The following is a 23613-nucleotide window of genomic DNA, read 5'->3' as shown; positions in this document are numbered from 1 at the left end:
ATGGGTATTTTGTATTGATGCTATAGGAGCCAGGGCTGCAACCCTGCCTTCCTCCTCAGTGTGCTGAACAATGAACTCCTCTGCTCCTTGGTGTTTGGCTGGAAGCTAACCAAGTAAAGATAAACAAAAGGAGAGCGGAAAGAAAGGAGGAGGAATGGAGGAGGAAGTGGGGGTGAGAATTGCACACAGCATGGGGTTAGTCATCTCGGGCATTCAACAATGCTTAACCACCCCACCAGTGGTCACCAAATGCCCCACCAGAGCATCTGGCCAGGCTTGAACATCTGCCACGGACCCTGGATGAATATTTGCAGCAATACTGTGAACAGAGCCCTGATGTCCTGCGCATCAGCTCTTTTCTTAAGCATCAACACTGGCTTTCCCCAGCTTTCTTTAAAGCAAAAGACAAAAGTCTCTTAAAATCCAACAACAGATCCAGTCTGTCTCAGTACACAAGCTTGTGCAGGCAAGTCACCCTGCCGGCCTGAACAGAGTCCCTTAGCCAGTCGTTCTTCACACCCACATTTTAACCTGTGAAACGTTACCTTTCCTTTCAAGAGACCCCTGTCACTTCTTGCTGCAGAGAAATAAAACCCTTCCTGAAGCTGCAGAGGAAATCCCTAAGCACGTGACCTGAAAAATATCACAAATCCTACTCATGCATTACCAGTGCCTTCCCACAGTGACAGACTGAGAGAACACAGTGTTTCTCTATGAATCATTCCCTTTTACATCTTGGGGTCTGATTAATGCTGCTGGAATTATGGCCCCATTAATACACTGTCAAAGTGCCTAGGGGCACTAAAGTTAGTTCCCCAAAGGTACGTTAAGCTGCAAAATTCAGTTTGACAGTATTGCCTGTGGGCTGAGATCCCTACAGATAACGCTGACCCTCACAGACTCCCAATGATGGAGCAGCCGTTTGCAGACCTGGAGCACTGCTGTATCTTACACTTCATTTTTTTTAACTGTGGGTGAGAATGTCATTATCAAGCTTTAGTTGAAAGAGAACTTGAGCCATACACAAATTGCTCATCCTTTGAGGATCTCACAGCCACTATTAAAAACATAAAAGACCACATGCTGTTGCCACCTGCAACGGAATTACGCCAATGAAGGGCCATTGGCCAGGATCCCAACAGGATTTATTCTGAGTTTATGCTGCTGTCACAAAAGACCAAAATCTGACTATAATGTATATCAGACTCAAATAACACAAAGCAAGATCTCACTGGAGCATTAACAATTTCAAAGGGAGTTTCTGGTACGACAACAGTGCTAAAATTGAAATTGTGAAATTTCTTTGCAGTCAAGGAAGTAAACAGGCTTTTTCCCAATCAACACAAGCAGAATTTTTTCTATGGAAACATTGTGTCACACTGTTCACTACTACAAACGTTAACACAGCTCCCCTCTTGAGCTATATACTGTTAGCATCCCAGAGACTACAGAAGGGCAGTGTGTGAGAAGTGTTTTTCCTGGCCACATGCTTTCTCTAGTAAGCGTAGCCTGTAAGTGCAGTAGTGTTCTTGTTCAAAGCTGTGTGATAACTCAAAAGTTCAGTGCTCTGCTGTATACCTTTTCTGCCCAGTCATTTTCATCTTTTTTGCACCTCCTAAGCTGTCCTTAAAATGATTTGGCATGAAGTAGACACTTCTCAGTTTGTTATCTTCCAGCATTCTTGCTGCCACCTAATTTGGTTTCAACTGTATTTCCTGGGGCTTCTCTGCTCCTTGTGTTAAGGGAGGAATAGATGGGAAGAGTGGGTGTTTTTACAGCTGCCCTGACCATCCAGCAGGAGTTACTGTAACTACCAAAGAGAGATAGCAATCTTTATGCTACAGTACAGCAAGCTAGTAATTAACATATCCATCTTAATTAAATACATAAAATCTAATACAAGAGTAACCAGAGCTGGGTCCTGCCTGTAGTGCAGAGCTACTCTTTCCAAACCTTTAGTCTCTGGAGTTGTGCTCTCCCTACACAGTAAGAGCAGATGCCTCGCTCATGACCTCGTGGGTCAGAGCAATGAAGCTGCCAGAAGAAGAGGAGCGCTCATCTGAAGAGATGCAGCACCCGCTGCAGAGAGGACAGCACAGGTTCCCAGACAGGCTCTAGGAAGTCAGTCCTTAAGCACGTGGCTTTAATGCCACCAGCAGATCTTGCAGGTTAACTAGGCATGAGCCCTCTCTCGACATGAGGCAGCGTGTAATATTCGAAATAGACAAAACAAGGACAAAGATACCTGCATCACCTCTCCTCCTCCTGGCCTCCCAAGGCACTTCAGAACAGGACAGAGGGGTCCCAGCCCTACCAGTGTTTGAGCTCTGTAGAAACCACCCTGGCTGGGCAGCAGCAGAAGGTGGTACCTCTGTGAGCTAATGTGGCTCCAGTCCCACAAGCCGTCTGTTAAGTTTGTCTTTGAACCTAAGTTTTCTAGTAAAGAAGGGAATTGAAGGCTTACATCACTGGAAAGCACCAATATTCTCCAGGATATCTTCGTACAAAAATGCTAGAATGAAAGTCCAGCCTACATTTACATAATTCTTCTATTATTGCCTCTGTACTGTGTCATATCAGCTTATAATTTCTCAGAAGCATTATTCAAAGAAACTTATGCAAAACATTAGCACTATGTTAGACAGGCTTTCTTTTGAAATACAGGAAGCATCACAACTTTAAAGTCCAATTTCTCATGTCCTGGCATGATTTTTGGGAACTACAAAAGAATGCAAAAACCATATAAAAGCTCCACAGTTGGGCCCTTAGCCATCAGACTTGTGTACTTTTTGGTTTTTTAGGAAAAGGATAAAAGTTACCATTGATGCTAAGAATCTTCACTCCCAAGAACAGGTCAAATTAATTTTGAAGGGGGGACAAAACTCTATTATTGTTGGTGAAAAAGGGTATAAATCCCTAGCAGATATTCTTCAATGGCAACCACCCCGCGATGTCAGAGCACTGGAGTACGCTCTGGGAAAGTGACGAGCACAGTTACTTCAGGACAACAGTACCCCACGCTTAGAGCCTCAGCAGTTAGGTCGCTCTTTATATAACATTAGTTACATCCTCACCCCCCACCATGCCAGATTTCGCTTCAGTTAGCATGTGAGCAATCTGACTGATTGCAAGCAGGTGCTGGATCTGTGTATGTATGCAGCCACCTATGAAGAAACATTTGGGGACTGTCCTAGTGATTCAGTAAAATGGTCTCAGCTGACTCAGACATCCTCAATTCTTCTGGTTACTTGCTGGGCCTGAAACTGGTAGGTCAAAATCATGACTAAGAGATTTCTTATCTCACCTGGGTATCTTAGAAGCAATTTACTACTTAGCTCTAATAGACAGTTAAAGGGAGCTGCAACTCTAAGTAAGAGAGAATCGGAGATATCCAGTGTTACTGTTTTCCATTTCAGCACTGGCTGAAAGAACATTAAGGATGACCGTGTATCTAATGTTTTGGGAAGCTGCCTGACACATACTTCCATTTTTGTTCACGTGTGAGCTACATAGAAGAAATTTTTTGTGTTACTCAGGCTGGGGAAGGGAGATGCACAATGCGAATACCAGGAGGATGCCAGGCCACCACTGTGACTTTGGTACAGTTTACATTAGGACCTTGATAGCTGCTTTCGGCAACTTGTTTTATCCATCCAAAGTGCTTTTAAAGCCTCCAGCTACAGGACCTAATCCCTTCAAAGTCCTTATCCTAACAACACTGCAATAAGCTAAGGAAAAGCTATTATCCCTGCATATGGCTGGGAAACAGGTACAGGGAGATTAAGTGACTTGCTCAGTGGCACAGCAAGCCCGTAGCAAAGCAGCCCAGGCCTCTTCATTGCCATCCTTCTGCTTGCCTCTTCAGCTACTGACTCCAAATCAAAGCTCACAACCTATTTCTAATAGCAGGAATTATTTTCTACCCCTCAGACTTAAATAGTGAGAAACACACAGTTAAAGGTTACAGCACAAGGAAAGTGAGAATTACATCAGCCAGCCTTAGCTGCTATCAGCTGGCAAAGCTCAGAGGAGGGGGCAGTGAAAGTACATCAATGCAGCAGAAGATTTCACTAATGATCCCTATAAAAAGTGAAATGAAGGAGGCAATTTTCTATGAATCCCACTTTGATTCCTCTTTCCTCAAACCCTTTCCCTGTTGTTCAAATAAAACATAAAATTGTACTGCCTCTCTTCCTCTTTATTTTTTTACCGTCCAGGTACCATACTTCTGTAGTAAATATTTACTGTTGTAACCAAACTTATGTATATTTAAGACATTGTTCTTTCATTTGGACCCCTTCAAAAGGCACCTACCCATTTGGGCTTGACTGCTTGACAGTCTGTGGTTCCAAAAGCATTTAATAAAAAAAAAAAAAAACAAAAAAAAAAAACAAAAAAAAAAAAACAAAAAACCAAACCAACCAAACAACACAAAAAGCCCTTTATTTAATTGTAAAATAAATCAGAACACTTTCATACCTCTGTACTCTTGAGATTTAACTTGAAAGCAATTATTAAAATTAGCTACAAATGCAAATTCATACACTACTTTAGTTACTACAGATGTCAGTGAATATCCTGGACCTAACAGTAAGAGTAGAAACAAACCACTCTCACATTGTCCCTCGTGCTGAGAGTGTTCATCTATGAATTTAGATGCATCTGAAAGCTTTGAGGCAGGGAGGATCTCTAAGGAAATAAAGGAGCTCTGTGGCACTGGGGGTTTGCTGTTAGTTTTGAACTTGCTTTGTTTACTCCTATGCAGTAATAGCTAAAACAAATTTTCCACTACTAATTTGCAAAGGGAGACTTTTACTGATAATACTTAGAGTCTTCTGCTTTCTGGAGGGATTTGCTAGTTCCCAGTTTCCTGTTAATCGGATTCTGCCACATAGGATTTTATTTCTATAGTAGGTCAGTTTAGCTAACACTAGCACAAAAGCTTTCTTAACAATCAGTTTGGCTATGTGCAATTTGATACAGTCCTAACAAAATCCAGTCTAACCAAAGAGGGCAGACTAAAATTCTATGCTAGTCTATTTACCTGCCATCTCTCAGAGAAATTGGTACTTTTGATATCTAAACTCCTTAAAGTTCTGGGCCTTCCAGACTCGTGTGCTTAACTGTACAAACTTAACAATAGTACAGGCCTAACACAGTTGTGTGTGGACAATCATGTTTCTGTTCGGGAATACATAGATGCACGTGTCTGAAAATCAAGAGCTATTAGCTATCCATCCTAATGCTTCCTACCCAAATTTTTGCTTTTCCCATAGTGAAATGGGATAGTGTCAAATGGCAGGTCCTGTTACTCTTTCAAAACCACACAATAATTCTGTCTGGAGAGGTTCAGAGAAAAGACGGCTTACTTGTAACGCCCCCATAAAATCAAGTGCCCTTCAGAATTATGTTCTCAGCCTTCTTACACGTAGATAATGATGTTCTCTGCCTGTAAGATGAGAGGACTCTTCAAAAGAAAACCCTGGCTAGAGAGCATGACCTACCTGTTCAGAGACAGATGTAGTCAGTAAGGTAGTTTGCTTTTCAATTCAGTTGCCCACTAATTGTATGCATTTCAGATTCCTAGCTGATCTTCCCCCCTCCAGTTATTAACTAGCCTATTTTATTAGGCTATGATTATCCTTGTTTTCCTTCTACTAGTCTCACTTTCACAGGGGAAAAAAAAAGCTGCTCTATGGGAGTAAAGAAAGTCATGATATTATAAAACTGGTTAGGATGAAAAGATAATTAGGTTATCGACAGAGGAGTATCACTGCTGGGCTAGTGGACGTTTGCATACTTGGGGGTGGAGGGATTTTCAGACTATGGAAAGATGTTTTCAGTCCTGAGATTTCACAGAAGGAGCAGAATTAACTCCCAACAAGAGCAAACAGGCTTCCTTCACTACCGGGAACCATCACTGCTTTAACAGAGATTTTGTTCTTAACTGTGCTTTTCAGTGTTCCATTTGAGACCTTCAGTATTCAGTAAAAATGTGACTACTGCCAATTAAATGGCTATGGACTTTAACTTAGACTCATTCCATTCTATGACTATCAATTTTAACATTATTTCTCATGCTATTTGTTGTAATAATTGGGTAGTAATGAGTAATAGTGAATTGGTGGTAGGGACAAAAAAAAAACAAAACCAACACATATAAAAGGAATTAGCATTTCAGATGTCTTAATTTTGTGAAGAAAGTTCTGCTTTGAACACATTTCTGTTCCCAAATGTGATTTTCATGTACTACCAGCAATATTCTATAAGGACTCTCCCTTATTACAAAATATTTACTCTGATCATCAGCCAAAGAATAATACCCTACATTTAATGTCCTGGGAACACATTTAATTAAATATTCCCACCAGTTTATTATGACTGCATTGACCATCTGGTGTGCTAAATATGCACACAGAGGAAAAATAGAGGAACCTTAAGACATCATCTTTAATTTGATCATCATTTGTTATGCTAGTAGTGATTGACTGATTTATCTTCTCCAGTATTTCCTATTCAAGCCACATGAGTATTACTTACAAGGCCATAAGCAGCTGAATTCTAAATCAAGCCAATTAGTTCAGCCAAATGATTTTTGTGACAAACATAAGAATTTGCCAGAAAGAGTTGCATTATTTCAAAATTTCTCTAAATTGTAGTCTTCACAACAACCAGTTGCGGTGACTCAGGCGGGGTTTCTGTAAATCAGAAAAGTAACACAAGGCAGGATTCCTTTTCTGACATATCAACACTACAGATTTTTTTAGATCCTTCTTTCCCCTTGCTGTCATCTTTTGCAAAGGCTGTGGCTTAAGATAAAGCCAACGTAATGCAGGGATATTGGCTCATGTGTTAACCACTGACCACATTTTGCAGAGTAGTCTATGGATTTGCTTGGAGGATGATTAAGGGTTAGATGACTCGGGGTGTTAGGGTACACATTTTGTGTTCACAAATTAAAAACTCAGAACTACACTATAGAAGCCAACCATGTAACATATGCTAGTGTTAACTGATTGCCTACCCAAAAAAGCACCTGCACATACGAACTAATTCTACCATATCTTAGATCCCAGTTGACCAGTCCCATCTTCACATTTAACTGGACAAAAGAAAGGTTTAACAAAAATGTATGGAACTAATGAAGCAGACAACCAAGCAGACAGCCACCATTATAACCTGTAACCTAACTGATGATACACTTAAAAGAGCTCAGTCTGCTACTTAAACCACAGTTAGGAATTGCGTTGACCCAGACTAAACTAACCAAATCTGGGCTCTAACACACTGTTATACAGGTTTTAATTTTTACACCATAGCACTTGCCTCTCCAAAAGCAGTGGCAGTGATGAGGGTTCCCCATCTCTTCCCAGAGGGGCAGAGCAGCAGATTAGGTCTCTCTGGGAACAACCACAAGGGGGACAGAAGAGCCCCGTATTACCGAGCACCCAATGGAGCTGGTCACCTTGTGGGCAGCCCCACTGCACCTCCCACGTGGGACCTCTGCTCCCCTACTGCCAGCAAGGCAAGCTGGAGCGGGGAATCTCTGCTGCCCTGCTCAGAGCAGCAGGGGACTTAGCCCCTAACAAACCTCTGCATTAGACTAGCTACGGATCTGGGTAATCTCTGATCAAAGTACGTACATTTTTTTCACAGCGACTCCAAATCTATGTACTTAAATATAGAGAACTGAAATAACTAAACAACTCTAAAATAAATAATCTCCTTTTGAGGTCATTTTCTCAGACTGGCCAGTGACTTGAGCCAATTTTAGTCCCATATTGTTTTTTTTCCTTAGAAAAGAGTTAATTCTCATTATTTGCTGATTTGAAACTAACTGTAATCTTTATACTAAATGAAGTTTACTTTAATTAGAGAATGAAAGCAAATACAGGTGTAAACAATTATAAAAACTTCCTCTTAACATTTATATTGACATTAACATTATATTGTGAAAAAAGATAAATGTAATTTTTTGTTTTCTACATTTTGTTTGTTTAAATTCTTAATTTGCATCGGGCTGCTTTTGGATAGAAATTACAGTTTAGTAAAAAAATGTGGAAAATACATCATGTGAAATATTCATGATAGTGAATAACTAAAAGCTATCTTCAGTGCAATGTCTACACAGAAAAATACCAAAACACTGTATTGCACTAAAAGTCAATTTTTAAAAGGAAGTATTATCTCTAGTTCCTAGGTAGTAGTGACTGTACCTTCTATTACTTCTTACAAGATTTCAGAATTAGCAGGTTTCAGGCTTTTATAGTGATTTCTCTTCATTAGCTGAAAGAATACAAGCTTTTTTCTTTTTTTATTTTTAATTTTTTTTAAGTTTCTCAATCTGTTAACCTTGAGTGTCTGGGTTATGATGTGGGATAAGGGCAATAAAACTGGCACAAAGATCACTTCTGTGATCTGATTTTGTCACAAAATGGTTACTATTTCAAGTTGGTTGAATATAGATTAAATCTAGTGCTCAGCGTGTGTTGCCAATTTCAAGTAGATTCAAAGGTGTAGGTAAATGAACATACCATTACAAAAAAATATCAGAATTTTGTTTAAAAAAAAGTTCCTTATGCTCCATCAGCCCCATATGTTTTTGTCTTAATCTAGCCCATTTCAGCTGATGTGGTCTCCAACTCCATCCCTGAGAGCTCTTGACTTTGCAAGGTGCATTGGTAGCAGCCTTTCTCCAGTTATTACAGCTCTGTCTTGCACACTAAGGCTACCTTACACACCTGGAAAAATAACACAAAGACTGACCATCACGGGAAAAGTTGCATTTTTCTCTCTAGAAAACTTTATTAAAGGAATTTTAGTTTATAAATAGGGGAGTGTTTTTACTGGGCATAAAACCAAAAAACCAAAAACAAAGAAGAGATTCAACAGGGAAATCAAATCCTGGATAACACAAAGCCTTTATTTTTCTTGTGCTAAGTTACTGATCTGAAATTAGGGAAAGAGAAGACTGATTGCAAACTGAAACAAGACACTGGATTAAAGCAGAAAATCACCAAAGCATACTAGGCTGTGGGAGAGAGGAAGCCTAACAGAACAAATCTTCGCTCAGTGCCTTAATGAGATATGCCTGAAACAAATCAAGAATAAAGCAATAAATACACTGAAAATGCAGTCAGTATTATTGCTGTCATTTTCCTCTCCATATTGGAAGAAAAAGAAGAAACACAATCTGTCTTGCAAACTATAAGGGAAATACATAAATACCAAATACATTGCTAGAGAAATGTTTCAAAATTTCAGGACTCTAAAGCCAGAGTACATTTGAAAAAGCCTATGACATTAAACATCCTGGCAGATGTTCCAGATTCACAAACCTCCACATTCAGCCTCTAGAGCAATCACTAAGGACATAATTCAGTGGAAATGGTCAGCTTTAAGCAAAGTCCTGAGTCCTATTTCTGAACACGAGCTGATGTACTTGAAGTTCACGCTGACGTGGTGCATTATGGTTAGACTTCACCTCTATTCTCTTGCAGAGGAGGAAGAGCATCCACTATTTCTAACATTCTGTGTAGGCTTCCAGGATCATGGGCTATACCCAAAGGAGTAAACAGGCAGCAGCTGGGCAGGGAGTGGGAGGGAAGGATCAGGGTAGAGTTTGACTCAGCCATCCCCTACTCACTGACTCATGTACTGGTGCAGAAGAAACTGCTGTAATTTGTTGCTGGTTGCAATCCGTTAACAGTTAACTCTTATACAGAGGAGCAAGGAAGACTCTCAAAGGAATGGTAAGATTGATATGCTTTCAGTACTTTTAAGTAATATTTTTTGGATCAAGGATGTTTTCTGTGCCTGTCTGTGCCTGTCTTTTGAGAGACGCAAATTAAAACCTAGGAGGCTTGGGGGCTTTCCATTAACATGTTTGGTTTTTTTTTAAATTTAAAAACCACAACAACAAAACAGCTGAAAGAAAGTCAAATTTCCATCAGCAGTGAAATGTTTTTGTAGCTTTGCTATATACGTCTATTCAGTGGCAGTTTAATCACAACTGAACTTTATAGAGTAATTGCCATCCTTACTTATATTAAAGCTTAATTATCAGGAGGCTTATTAAGCTTAAATCTTCTTTAACTACTTGGCCAAGAGAACAACAGTGAACATTGTATCCCACCTATTCATTACTTAAACAGCAGTCACACAATATGTGCAAGTGTTAAGAGAAAACAGCAAAAGCATCTGTACATAAAGCAAAAGGTTCATCCTTATTTCTCACAAAATGTCATGTTCTGTTCTTGAAGGACTGCCATGAAACATAGCTACCATTTGTAAGTGACCATGTCCTTATCACAGGTGCTCCACCTTCCCACAGTGTTATGATTCATATGCAATGTTTTTTCTCCCCAGTTTCAACATACACCGATTACTGAAACTAGATTCCACTTAACCAAATATATTAAAGCAATAAAAGGAAACTTCTCATTTCAAACTCTCATTGAATGAAAAGAAAAAAAAAAAAACAAAAAAAAAACCCAAAAAAACCAAAACACAGAACATTTTTAATACAACAAAACCAGAGTTTTAAAGATCTTTTAAAGAAGATCTTTAAGACTACTTTGCCAAATAAATCATTTGGCAAAATAATGTGAATTCATTAAACACTGCCTAACAGAAGATTACATGATCCACATTGAAACATGTTTTGAGCACTTTAAACATGTAAAATGCCATTTGTCTATATCATCACAGCCATCTCTACTAAACTCTTCAGACTCCCATCCTCATGGGATCACTGAGAGCCTTGTAGTTTCCTCTTAGACTATGCTTCCATCTTTATCTTACCATCTGTCTTTAAAAAAAATCAGAATTTTGAGAGAATGACCATCTTTGCTTTACACAAAGACCTGTGTTTAAATCACGTTTCAGAACCCCTAGTGTGATTTCAGAAGCTTACAGACATACTCTGATATGCTGAGGCTGAGATATGGCATCTGATTTTCTAATTTAGTTGAGGTATTTAAATCAACATTGTGCGCATCTGTATATTTCCAAATTGCTACAGTCCAGAAAATGAACTTCAATTTTGCTTTTTTTTCTTCACAATTAAATCCATAAACTTCTATTAATTCAGTAATGACCAGTTTATCTTGGTTCTATCTTTTAGTCTTGTTACACTCAAGAGACTGCCTTTTGCTATTTGTTAAAATGCTTAGACACTTGGCTGAAAATCTGTTGTGAGTTGCATCATTATAAGCAGCCCTTGGGGTTCTCTAGATAAACGGAAACACTCTCCTCCATGTCTGCTGAGTGAGTATTGCTATTTTGCTTAGCAGTCATCTGAAACTTGGATGGTAATTATTTTTACAACACTTCAAAAGTAACCACTTGTTCCTCATCTCCTTTTTTGAAAACAAAAAAGTCATTAGGATTAGGGAGAAACGTTTGGGATTTAAACCTGTTATGCTTTAAAAGTCAATCAAAATTTGAACTGTCCATATGTTATTCAAGTGAGAAGAAAAAATTGGTGAGAATCATATTTGGGACAAAGCAATCCATTTACAATCAACCATAAAGTCCTGTTTATATTAACAAAGAAAAAAACCAGTCAGATCACTGAAGCATTCCCATAGCTAACAGTTCCTGCCCTCAAAGCTATTCTTCAAGCTCTCTCAGTCTTTCCATCTGCGGTACATCCCTTGAAGGGCACCTCCTGCTATTATGATTGGGATACAGATACATACTTTACTTTACAAGCAAATGTTATTCGTGCAGTTTGTTTCCATAAAAGAAGCTAAATAACTTTCTACAGCTATCCCAACTAAATATTGGGAATTAAATCCACCTGTCCACAATAAATTCAGCCTACCTACAGCAAGATTCAATGCACTGATAGAGCTATTACTTTTTTTTTTTTTTTTAATAATTCCTCTTTGGCTCCTGTATCCTTTTTGATTTGAGTCATCATGCTGGTGCCAGTGCTGTAATGCAGGCCTAGCACAACAGGTTTCAGACATACAGTTCTTCAAACACTATTGAGAACCTTGTGTATGGCATACGGGAGCATCATGACGCACCAAACAGAGGAAGAAATGTGCAGGGCTGTAACCAGTTCCCTAGGTAACAAAGAGATACTATTAAAAGAGAAAGTGGTACCACAGTGGTAAATAAATAAATGCATACAATAAAGGCCCACAAGCATGACTAACTTTCCTGGATACTGCAGAGAATAGAGAGGGGCAGAGCATGTAAATTCATGCACCTTGTATCCGTGAGGAAACAGAAAAATGCCTCGCCAATTAGAAAGTCAAATAATACCCTCATTCACAAGTTCCTTTTAGGCAGCCAGGAACACTGCCTCCCAGCCCTTTTCCTCTTACCTCACCACTACTTTCCCAACTCTCTTTCATATTACAAACAGCTACTAAGCAACAGGAGGTTTGCAGAGAATGAGTCATTCTCATGTGGCTAATAGGCTGAGTGCAGGATGGAGATTAGTGACCTGACAATGCACAGCCTCAGAATCATTGTGCTTCCAGATAACCAACATGGTCACTGAATGCAGCAAAACTTAATAAATGATAAGTGCTTTAAAAGGATACAATTATAAGTCATGCCTTATAATTCTCACAGATAGAAGTGATAGCCTTGAAAGAAGACTGCTATATGTTAGACGCACAGATGACACATGGCATTAAGCATTCCATACCAATAAGGTATTCCCTTAAAGTTAACTAGTCAATAATTAAATTATATTTTATTTAGACAGCAATATGGAATCCTTAGGCTTTGGACTGATAGTAAAAATTTTGCGAACTAAGAAAAAGGCAAGTGGGACATAACCACGCAAGGTCAGTCAGTTCCCAATGTAAGCAATAGATTTTGACGTAACCGGGAGTGTTTCTGGCAGGAGACATCCTTTTAACTGAGGTTTTACCTTTTTTTTTTTTTTTTTCCCCTAACACAATAATGGAAAATAGAAAATGTATCTGGAAAAGGCCTCAGGAGTTCATCTTGACCATTCCCTTATCTCCAGGCAGGACTGACTTCTACTTCAGATGTGAAACAGGTTTGTTTGCTTCAGCCTTGTCTGTTTTTTTCCCAACGATATTTGTACCAGACATTTTGATAGTTCATTTAGCACTTTTAACTCAAGCAAAGCTCCTAGGGCACCAGAGCCATTAATCCTTGCAAGTATGCTTTGCAATATTTAGTCTTAGGGCCCCTAAGTGAGGACTGGCCAAAGCATATCTGTAGTGTAGGTCCCTCAATCATGAATCAGCTGAGGGACTAGAATACCTAGAAAAGAAAGACTTGTTAGTTGTGAATATGAAGAATCTTTACGCCTGCATGAAAACCTTAACAGCAAGCTCTTTATTTTATCCATAAAGTCCTAGAGTGGTTGAATATCTATAGAGCAGTTTAGTACATGAAATTAACAAAAATAATTTTCCTTGCTACGTCTGGTAGAAATCACACAGACTCTGGGGCAAGTGTCTAAGAGATCTTTTGCAAAATACATTTTAACCTGTGAAGGGACCTGTTCAAATCAAAGCAGACTTCTCTCATTGCCTGTTCTCTTTAAAACTGGGTTGATTCAGTTTCATAGTCTTAATTAGAATTGGCTAACTTCCTAAAAAAGATTTAATAATATACTCATAAAAACATTAAAATTTGCAGTACCTGCTGTCTGTGAATATTTAAATGAGTGAGTTAACCAAGACAAATATTATCAGAAAGATAAACTACAATGTTATTGGGAAAACAGATTTTGAAGCCTGATTCCAGTGATCGAATTGAGGAGAAAATTACAGAATTAATCCAGCCTAAATGAACAGACTACATTTCAGTTTTTTCCATCAGATTTCAAGTAAGAACAATTAACAATAAGCTTGTTATTAATCCACAGAATAACAATTCTCAGAGATTACTTGCAAATGTTTTGTCAAAAAAAAAAAAAAAAAAATTAGATGCTCAGACTTCTCGTAGGCAATTCCAAATTGAAAAGTCAAAGAAATAATAAACTGAAGTATTGATTCACTTTAAAATCATAGAAGTTACTAGTGCAAGACTTTGTTATGCAGGCTATTTAAAAGGGACTGAAGTAATTCCACATATATGTATGCATGAATATATGTGTGCCTATGTATGTATGTATCTCAAAACCTCAAAAACAGTGACCATCAGAGCTCAGGGAGAAGACGCTGGATTATTCTCCAGTCTAGCAAACAAAAACATAATGGTCTAAGATTAGTGGTTATCAATTCAAATGGTTAAATGAAGGCTAGATTCCAAATAAAAAACCCGAACATCAAAACAATCCTTACTGTAATTCAAACAAACTTGTAATGGCTTAAAAAAAGTAAACTGTGAAATACTGTCGCTACACAACACAAGTAGTCAGAATTTAATGGTGTTTTGGCCTTAGTCTGTGATTCAAACTGCAGTTCATTTGAAAAAAACAACCTCTATTTGAAATAATTTGATTTTTATCAATAACTGCTAAATCAAATTTAGGATAAAGTATATGTTTGGTGATTATGCTAATCTCACCACACTGCTACATCCAAGTTATCCAAGTAAATGAAAGGTAATCTGTAACTTGCAGAAAAAAACAATTTTATTAATCTCATCTGCTGGGATGTTGCTAATTTTAAAGGTTTTCTTTCTATTTATTTTGCTCATATACTCTTTATAAAAAAGTCGCTAAACACTAACAGAGATTCTCAAGTCCTTCATGAATCAAAAGAACAGCATACAGTTTCCAATAACAAACCTGTAATTATCACAATCTCACCAACGCTCATCCAACCAAGCATAGTTAAAGCAGGTTTATTTTTCACTTTGTGCTCACATAGGAAAGTAAACACAATGAAAAAAGATGATCCAACTTCTTATATCAAAGGAGCACCTGTCTAGTTTTTGACTCCACTCTTGCATTCTGCTATAATCTTCTCTGGATAAAGGTATTTCCAAAATTAAACCAAATTCATAGTTTCTCTGCAATAAGTTTCGTGCAGAATCAGGACCTCAAAAATATAAAAACATCTGAGTTATTGCATAGTACCACAGTTTTTTTAAAAATAAATGCAACTTCTTACTAGTTGCAACAAATGTGTTGCATTCAAATGATTACCAGCAGCCATCATATGTAATGCACCATCCGCGCATATGTGGATTAATACCAATACTTCTGCAAGGAGCTTGAAACTAGCATAAGAGAACAGTTTGTAAGTGGTTATTGATATCTAGAGACCACATAACTATGTTTTATGGCAACATTCCAGAGAACCAGCTGCATACTTCCACATACAGTCCTCCTGAACGATACTGCAACAATAAAGAACCTTCTAACACTCCTTGCTGAGCATTTTTTCTTATTAAGATTTTGACTAATGTTTCACGAGATTCAATAGATTTGAAGGGCCTGATTTCTGAAAAAGCCTCTTTTTCGGAAGTTTGCAGTACCAATTTGTACTTTTTTTTTTTTTTTTTTTTTTTTGAAAGAACTTCAACTCAGCCTTCAATCTTGCACATGCAGTTTTACATCTGGAACTAGTTTGAGGCATTATTTACCTACCTACCTGATGGCATGTGGGGGTAGTTCTGAGATTTTTCTTGAATTCTGTAAGATTACTCTCCTACCATCATAAGGAAAAAGTGGCCAATCTGACACAGGTATTTTACTTGTGAAAAATGCCTTGATGAATTGCATTTAATCTGAAGAGCTTTCTAATCATGTAAATTCAGAGCATCCTGTCAAGCAAATATACCTGAATCACACATATTTGGTTTAACTCATACTGAAAAAATGACAGCAATTGCAGCACTCCGTCATCATCTTAAGAAAGCAATTACAGTAAAATATTACTGTCACAACTCCACAATGTATCAGGCAATGTCGAAGAAGCTTTTAATAGTAGGGTATAGCTCCATCTTAGCATTTTAGATGTCCTGTGGTGCAGGTGGAAACAATTGTCATTGTCCAAAAGGAAAGAACATTTTTGCTTGATTCAGTTACAGGAAGCAGCAAATAAAAGTAGGCATTAAAGTATTCTGACTGTATCCATTAAACACTGACACTTTCCAGAACATCTAACCTTGTATGAATATATTGAGTCAAACAAAAGAAAGAGAAGGCAGGTCTGAGTTTGCTAATTCTTGCTTTTATTGACTTGTCAGTTATTACTTTGAAGATATGTATTGGACTCACAAATTTCTCTGTGGTACGCACCACAGAACAAAACACAGATTTCAGTGAAGGTACCAAAAGAAGTGTATTAGCAATGTCTTGCTTTATTTTTATCATATGTATGTTAGTTTGCTTGGAAACGAAATGTATCAAAGCAGGACAAATACTCAATCCACTGGCTTATTTATTTATAGAACAAACAAACACTCATGGTATATTATTGTACTTCTTCAGTTTGTATACAATTTCTGCCTTTTCTGTGGTTAGAGTCCCTAATGAGTTTTTACTGATATCAACACCAAGTCTTATCCCTTCTACTGGTCTAAAACATCGTCAGTATTCAGAATTACGCCATTTATTCCCTGGTTTATGATGTCATTCATTAAAAAGCAACCTTTGCAGACTGTATTATGAACTGTTCCATGAGGAACCAAACCAACAAAGACTGGCTTCATATCCAAAATTGCTACATCACTCCCCACTCACCAAAATACCTCCAGCTTACCTCCCTTACCATCTTGCAAGACTTGCTAACTTGTAATACTTCCAGTTCCTGCCACATCCACTAGCTCTTCCCCACTCTTTCCCCTTCTAGTGAGCGTCAGAACATTTGCTGGTGTGGTGACGTCCAGACCATCCCTGTGTACAGCCAGCCACAGTAACCAATAGCTCCTGAGCTTCTCTTACTGACTTTTCCTCAGTTGGCAACAATAATTTGGGCCTCATCTCTACCTAGCCACTGACTTCCCAACAGCTTTTAGGAATTTGTATTTATGAGGTCTTTACCACTCTATCAAGTTTAGCAGAATAGTAAAGAGGCAATCACACAAACTGCATTTCCTTGGAAAGGCAGGCCAAAGCCAGCACCATTTAAAAGCCTTGCATGTAGACACCACTTTTTAGCCTCTGCTTTTGCTACTGTTATTCAAACGTGTTATGCCTCAGTCACGTCAGTGGCTCTTCAGTAGAGGAAGACACTGTTCATTTTACGTAGAAGTGGTATAACAAATGAGCAGGCAATCATTCAGCTTTCAAAGGACGTTGCTGCTTTTCTTCTGCATTCAGTCACTCTACTGCCCTGAATGAAGTAAGAATATGAAAAATGTGGAGTGTTTTGAAAGTACCAATAAAAGCGTCCACCACAAATGTTTGCATTGATTTAACTTCAGAATGAAATTAAAAATATTTTTTGCCTGAAAATCCACATATATGGCCAGTGAATAATACATAGTCCAAACACATTCCCATTGAGGAAAATGCTACTGGAAGAGCGTGATGGAACAGTTCAATTCTAAATACTCAAAGTACTTTGAATCTTCTTATAAAAGTCAATTCCAGTGGGATTCCGTCTCCACCATGGACTCATATTGCAAAACAGTAGTTGAAGAATATTTTAGTGTACTTGCCTACATTACTTATTAACCATTCTCATGATAGATTTTAAGGGTCATTTAAGATTTATTTTCTAACACCTCTTTCAAAAGTGTACACATGGGGGTACACATAAAGACATGTACATACACCAATTGATCAACGCTATCTATATTTAGTTTCTGTTACTTAGCATTTAACAAGCCACCAGTAACTTATTGTCTCCCAACCTTATGCATATCATTCACTATTCTATTTTTTTCCTTTTGTTTTAAAAATCTTCCAAGCATTTTAAAAACCCTAGGAAAAAAGCGGATATCTCTAAAAAGCTATCCAAAAGATCTTTAGCTGAAAAAAAAAGGTGGCTTCAGAGTTACTTCACTTTGTAGCAGCTGAAGATCTGCCTCAGAATTTATACAGCAAACACCCCGATCTTCAAGCAGTATTATGAAGAGCTGTGTAATTTCTTAAGTCAGAGTAATTGGTGTGAGAAAAAAGAAGCTGACAGAATAAAAAGAAATTGGGGAGAGAAAAAGAACCCTGAGCAATAAATTACTGGTAACATCATCTCTCCAGTTTCATCCCCCACAAACTCTCCAGTGGAAAACGAAGTGGGAGAACTGGTGATGCTTCATTTCATTATTATCTACAGATATCACACCAAAATTATAATTTCTTTAGGACAGTAGTTCAAAGTTAACCCAGACGCAGGTCCACACAGACTCAATTGCACAACAGACTTCCCAGCACGGCAAATGTAGAAGCTACAGATCGATAGATGTACTCCCTGGTATGTTCTGTGCAGTGAGATATGGGTTAAGAAACCTACACATAACTGAAACAAACAGCCTCTGGAGGTAGACCTGTAAAGAAAATCTGTAGCAGAAAAAACCTACATAGATGTTTAAGAGCTTCTGATTGGGTGAAAGACTCATAATAGGTAACACATGCCTGTTGTGAAAAGTTTAGAGGTTTATAGAAGAGTAAATTAGTTAAAAAAAAAAACAAAAAGAATTCAAGATTTCCTTTGAATTTTATCTGTTACTGCCTGCTGGAGACTGTTCTCTGAACTGAACAAATCTTTCTAAATTATTTATTATAAAGAGTATTGGCTATGAAATCTACACCTTATTCAGTGCTTGAGTATTTTACACACTGCATTTCTCCTGTTACATTCATGATACAGACAGCCCAAACGTATTTCAACCCATGGTTCATTTACCATTAGGGGCAAACCCTGATCCTCAGGCTTGGCTGTTATTTTTTGTAACTAACTTGCGAATGTCTAGCCAAAACCTCTTAAAATCAACACAAGAGTAAATGTGTTTCTGCAATAGCTATTGCAGGATGAACAGTTCTTTATAGTGAGATTCCTAGTATTGCTTCTGTGTGTAATCTTTGCAAATATTTAACTCCCATCTGATTAGGCACAAATTCTGAACAATGAGACACCCTGACTCACAGCATCTATAATGGAGATAAGTCTCTATCTTTCTTGTTTGTTTAGCTTGTTAGCTTATAGGGACAGGGAGCATCTCTTGCAATATTTGTACATGATCAAGTAGAGCAGAGACTCTGAACTCTACTGTAATAACAAACACTAACAGTTTTAATGTGGGTCTGTTGTTCCTTTCAAGCAAATATGGAAATTGAAGGAACACCCAAAGCTCTATCTCAGCCACACTAATCCTGTGAAAGCAGTGACTCAATGAGTAATGGCTTTCCATAAATTAGGCAGCTAAAACCAGGTAGGAAGCGTGAAACCATTAACACTTCCTGTAGTGTAAATTCTCTCACTGCATGTGAAGAAAATCCACAGCAGTAAAAATAAAAGAGATGAAAGTGTCAGCACCCATCATGTTTAGATATGTTGTTAATAATTCAAATCTTCCTCCTTTGGAGCGTATGGTTTTGGGATGAATCATTCTCTATTTCCTTTTTCAAATGAAAACTGAGGTTTTGTTGTTCACTGATTCCATATGTTTTCTTCCCAGCTATTAAAAGAGAAGAAATTAATATGGCTAATTGTGTGTACTGCCAGCATCATCTCATAGTAGTACCCTACCGTAGCAATGTTTTGTCTGTTATCATTTTTCATACATCAGCACTGAAATGGAAATGATTGGTGGTAAAATTGACAATATGCAAAATAAAAGCCATACCTAGCTTTGGGAAACAGAAAGAGATGGAAGAGAAGGAGACACTGCACTTTTGTACCCAGGAATGGTCTCTGGGAGTAGCACTCCCTTTTACTCCACAGAGGTCAGTTGCTCTGGGCCTGGCAGGAACAGCGTGTGCCAAAAGGGCACCACTGTGACTATCACTTTGTAGAAGTGGAACATGGTAAAATGAAAGTTGAAAACTGAAATTTCAGGACCAGTATCTAAACATGGCTGCTGAACTAAGATGGGGGGGGGAGGCCTTTGTTCAACATCTTGGTTTATTGCTTTTGAAGGAATTGAGGAATTTGCTAATTATGAGGTACCAGGCTACTAGCCCTTACATACACACGTGTGTAGGCCAGAATGTAACTGGTAAGCAGCAATTGCTGCAGAGTTTGGTTAAGCTCCACAACTCCAAATATCTATTTTGGATACTAAAAGCAAAAGATACAACCGTGGTGCCAGATATGAAGTCCCCAATTTTCTCATGACACAGAAAGGACTATAACAGACCCATTCTCCTAGACACAGTGGGAGAAGCATGGGCCTCATACCCAGAGCTGGCAAAAGCCTCAATACTGTAACAGTTCTTGACATATTGCATAAGTCACCCAAAGGCAGCTGTCCTTCAATTACTGCTTCTAAATTATGTTGGCATCCTATTGTCAAGAATTCCAAATATCAAATATTCAGGTCAAGGTATCTTCTCATTTCTAGATGGGTACAGTAATAACATTTCTAATCAAAAGCATTTGTTCTATCCAACCCAGTCTTGCTGCAGCTAGTTCCCATCGCTTTTTGCTTCTCTGGTCTATACTGCACCAAACTAAACAAGATATTAAGAGAACAGATGATAGAAGTGTTTTGCTGTTAATAACTGAATTTTGTATTCATGTTGCTCTACTCCTACTGGACTATGCACCTACTGGAATCTATTCCTTTACATAATTCTTTCTCATCATGGGGACAGACAAGAGAGACTACTGCTCTTGCAGCTGCTGTAAAACAATGAAAAAATTTCTAGTTTAAAGTGAAGCTGTCTAACAAAAAGAAAGGCTTATGATTTTATTTTTAATTAAGTTAAATATATATTTAATTTGAAGTTGCCTGTGAGCTGGAAGCAACACAGTTCCTACATCAGTTCAGACACTTCTTGGAAGTTAAAAAAATCACATATCAGAGGAGCACACACAAAGCACAGGCAGTATTAATGAGGAGAGAGGTCTGGCAGACCAGGATTTACCAGGGCCTTAATCCCTCCCTTGCCCCATCTGGTCACAACACCTCTCATAGCATACAGTCACAGGCAAGACACTGCACTTCTAAATACACCCCAGTATTGATCAGCTCTCCATCAGATCATCAATACAGAGGTGTCCCACATATGCAAACTTTTCTTGCCTCCAGTCACTATACAAATCTACTGCCTTTTTCAGAATAGACTTCTGTAGACAGAAAGACAAGAGGGGCAGGTTGTTTCTTAAGAACTGTGAAAAGGCAAATGAGGAACTGACCCAAGACAGAGGACAAGCGGGTGTTGCCGAGAAGGGCAGGCAACAAACATTGGGTTCTCACTCAATGCAGACATCACTGTCAAACCAGGAAACAACCAGCATGTTTGTGGAGACAGAACTGGTCAAACATACAGCGAAATAAACCAGAGGGGCAAACAGCAACACCTACAGGTAGTGCTGGGTGGCTGAGTATCTCTCAGCAGATCCAACACTTACTTTGTAATTAGTGCAGGTAAACCTCCTCGTTTATGTAAAGCACCAGCACAAGTCCCCTGGGACTTCTGCTTTGTGGTGGGACTGGAGGAAGGATGGGTGACTAAATAGGAGAAGTGAGGTGCAGCTTCTGCTCTGCTACAGAAACCCAGCATAGCCTTGGACAAAGTCACTTGACCCCAGCTTCTTGAGAGGCATTTCAAATGTCTGATTCCCACTGATGCGTAGGCCATTGAGAGGGAGATCTTTGAGGATCTGTCTTTGTGCCTTAGCTGTAGTTCTCTGTTTCTATTTCTGTATGATGGTAAGGCATCAAACACTGCAGCAATGAAGAAGGCACACAGATACCTACAGCAATACAGATGAACTTTGATAACATTAACCTGAACAAAAGTTTTTCCAGAGTTCTTCACCTGTTAACATTTTCTAGCTCACCAGAAGGGTTTCTGCCTTTTTTTTCCTTGATAAACTCCATATATTTTTGACCCTAGCAAGACCTAATTAGACTATTAAAGTGACTTTAAGGGAGTTATTACATCAGTCTTGCGTCAGTCTGAGAGGGTCTGGTTGCACTACAAGATGCATTAGGCAGTAGTCACCAGCACAGAGCACTGCAATAGAGGAGGAATTCAGGACTGCACCTCCAAGGCTACCTCAACACCGCGTAATTGGAGGCTGTGTCAGGCATGAGAAAAGAAATCCCTATTCCTGCTAATAGCCTTTTAGCTACAACATATAATCTCAAGTACTTAGCTAGCCATCTAACTATCCTCTATCTCCAACAAAACCCACTCTTTCCTATTTCCCTCTTATGTTTGAACCTACTATTTTCTCCAGTTATTTTTTTTACCTTGTCATAATCCATTAACTTCATGTGCTTTGATCTTTCCATAGGGAATTTATTTTGTCTCTTCAAAGATCTTTTCTAGTGAGAATATATTTTCCCCAGTCTATACCTTCTGTTCCCTTCACGTGTCACAGCATGACTGCTCTTTTTCTTCTTTTTTTTTTCTTTTTTTAATTTATTAACAATTAAGAAACCAAATTTCAAATTAGAAGCGAGCCAGGCAAGTTTATTCCTGATGGCACAAGATGCAGCCTCTGATGAAAAAATCTAAAAGACAGACATTGTGCACACACTGCTGGAGCAAACTCGCTCCACAAAAGGTTTTGCGAGGCAGACTAGTTACAGGAGAGCAAAGATAGTCAAAGATAGTCAGAGTTAGTCATAGATCAAAGATGAAGAAAGAGGCAAAAAAAAGAAAGAGCAAGGCAGAGATGGTTATGTTTTACCCCAGTAAACCACGCTCATGTAAACACGAGCCTCACTGGACCACAACATCTTTCCTTGCACCAGCATCATACTATTATAACTTGTTGCTCTTCTATTTCGCTCACCACTTAACTGGTACTTACTATCATATGTATCACCAAACACCAGGAACACTTGCAGGGGTTACAAAGAACCACGAATAGCAGAAGCCACCACCCTGAAGCCACCTTCCCAGCCAAACAGTGAGTAAGGGCTGTTGCAGGCCGTTTTATTTCCTAGTACTTTGAGAGAAGAAACATTCAGGAAGAGGACAGAAGTCTTCACTACTTCACTAATGTCAATTTCTGGAGCATCGTGATGGAGACACAATCCCACAGTAACTCAATTCTGCGAGACAAATTTGGAGGACATCAGCAGAAGGAAAACATTCATTAAAGCTCTGGGACAATCATAAGCATGTAAGAGAACTACATAAATCATTTTTATTCACTTATGCTACTCAATTTAAACCAGGATCATAGAATCATAGAATGTCCTGAGTTGGAAGGGACCCACAAGGATTGAGTCCAACTCCTGTCCCTGCATAGGACAACCCCAAAATTCACACCATATGTCCGAGAGCATTGTCCAATTGCTTCTTGAATATTGTCAGGCTTGGCACCGTGACTACCTCCTGGGGAGCCTGTTCCAGTGCTCCACCACCCTCTGGGTAAAGAGCCTTTTCCTAATGTCCAACCTAAACCTCCCCTGGCATATCTTCCTGCCGTTCCCTTGGGTCCTATCACTGGTCATCAGGGAGAAGAGATCAGCGCCTGCCCATCCTCCTTCCCTTGTGAGGAAGCTGTGGACCACGATGAGGTCTTCCCTCAGTCTCCTCTTCTCTAGCCTGAACAGACCAAGTGACTTCAGCAGCTCCTCATACAGCTTCCC

General features: G+C 38.8%; 1 protein-coding gene across 1 annotated transcript in view; it reads right to left on the bottom strand.

The window, feature by feature from the left end:
- LOC309593903 (vesicle-associated membrane protein 3-like) overlaps nucleotides 1-23613 on the bottom strand; it is a gene marked incomplete at its 3' end in the record, with an annotated part of 43777 nt that overhangs the window by 6153 nt on the left and 14011 nt on the right. The gene's annotated exons all lie outside the window — the stretch shown is intronic.

The sequence above is a fragment of the Platalea leucorodia genome (genome assembly GCF_965183815.1).
Source record: "Platalea leucorodia genome assembly, chromosome: 8".
NCBI classification, from domain to species: Eukaryota; Metazoa; Chordata; class Aves; order Pelecaniformes; family Threskiornithidae; genus Platalea; species Platalea leucorodia.
The sequence above is the reverse complement of the archived record's forward strand: the minus strand, read 5'-3'. Positions and strand labels throughout refer to the sequence as shown.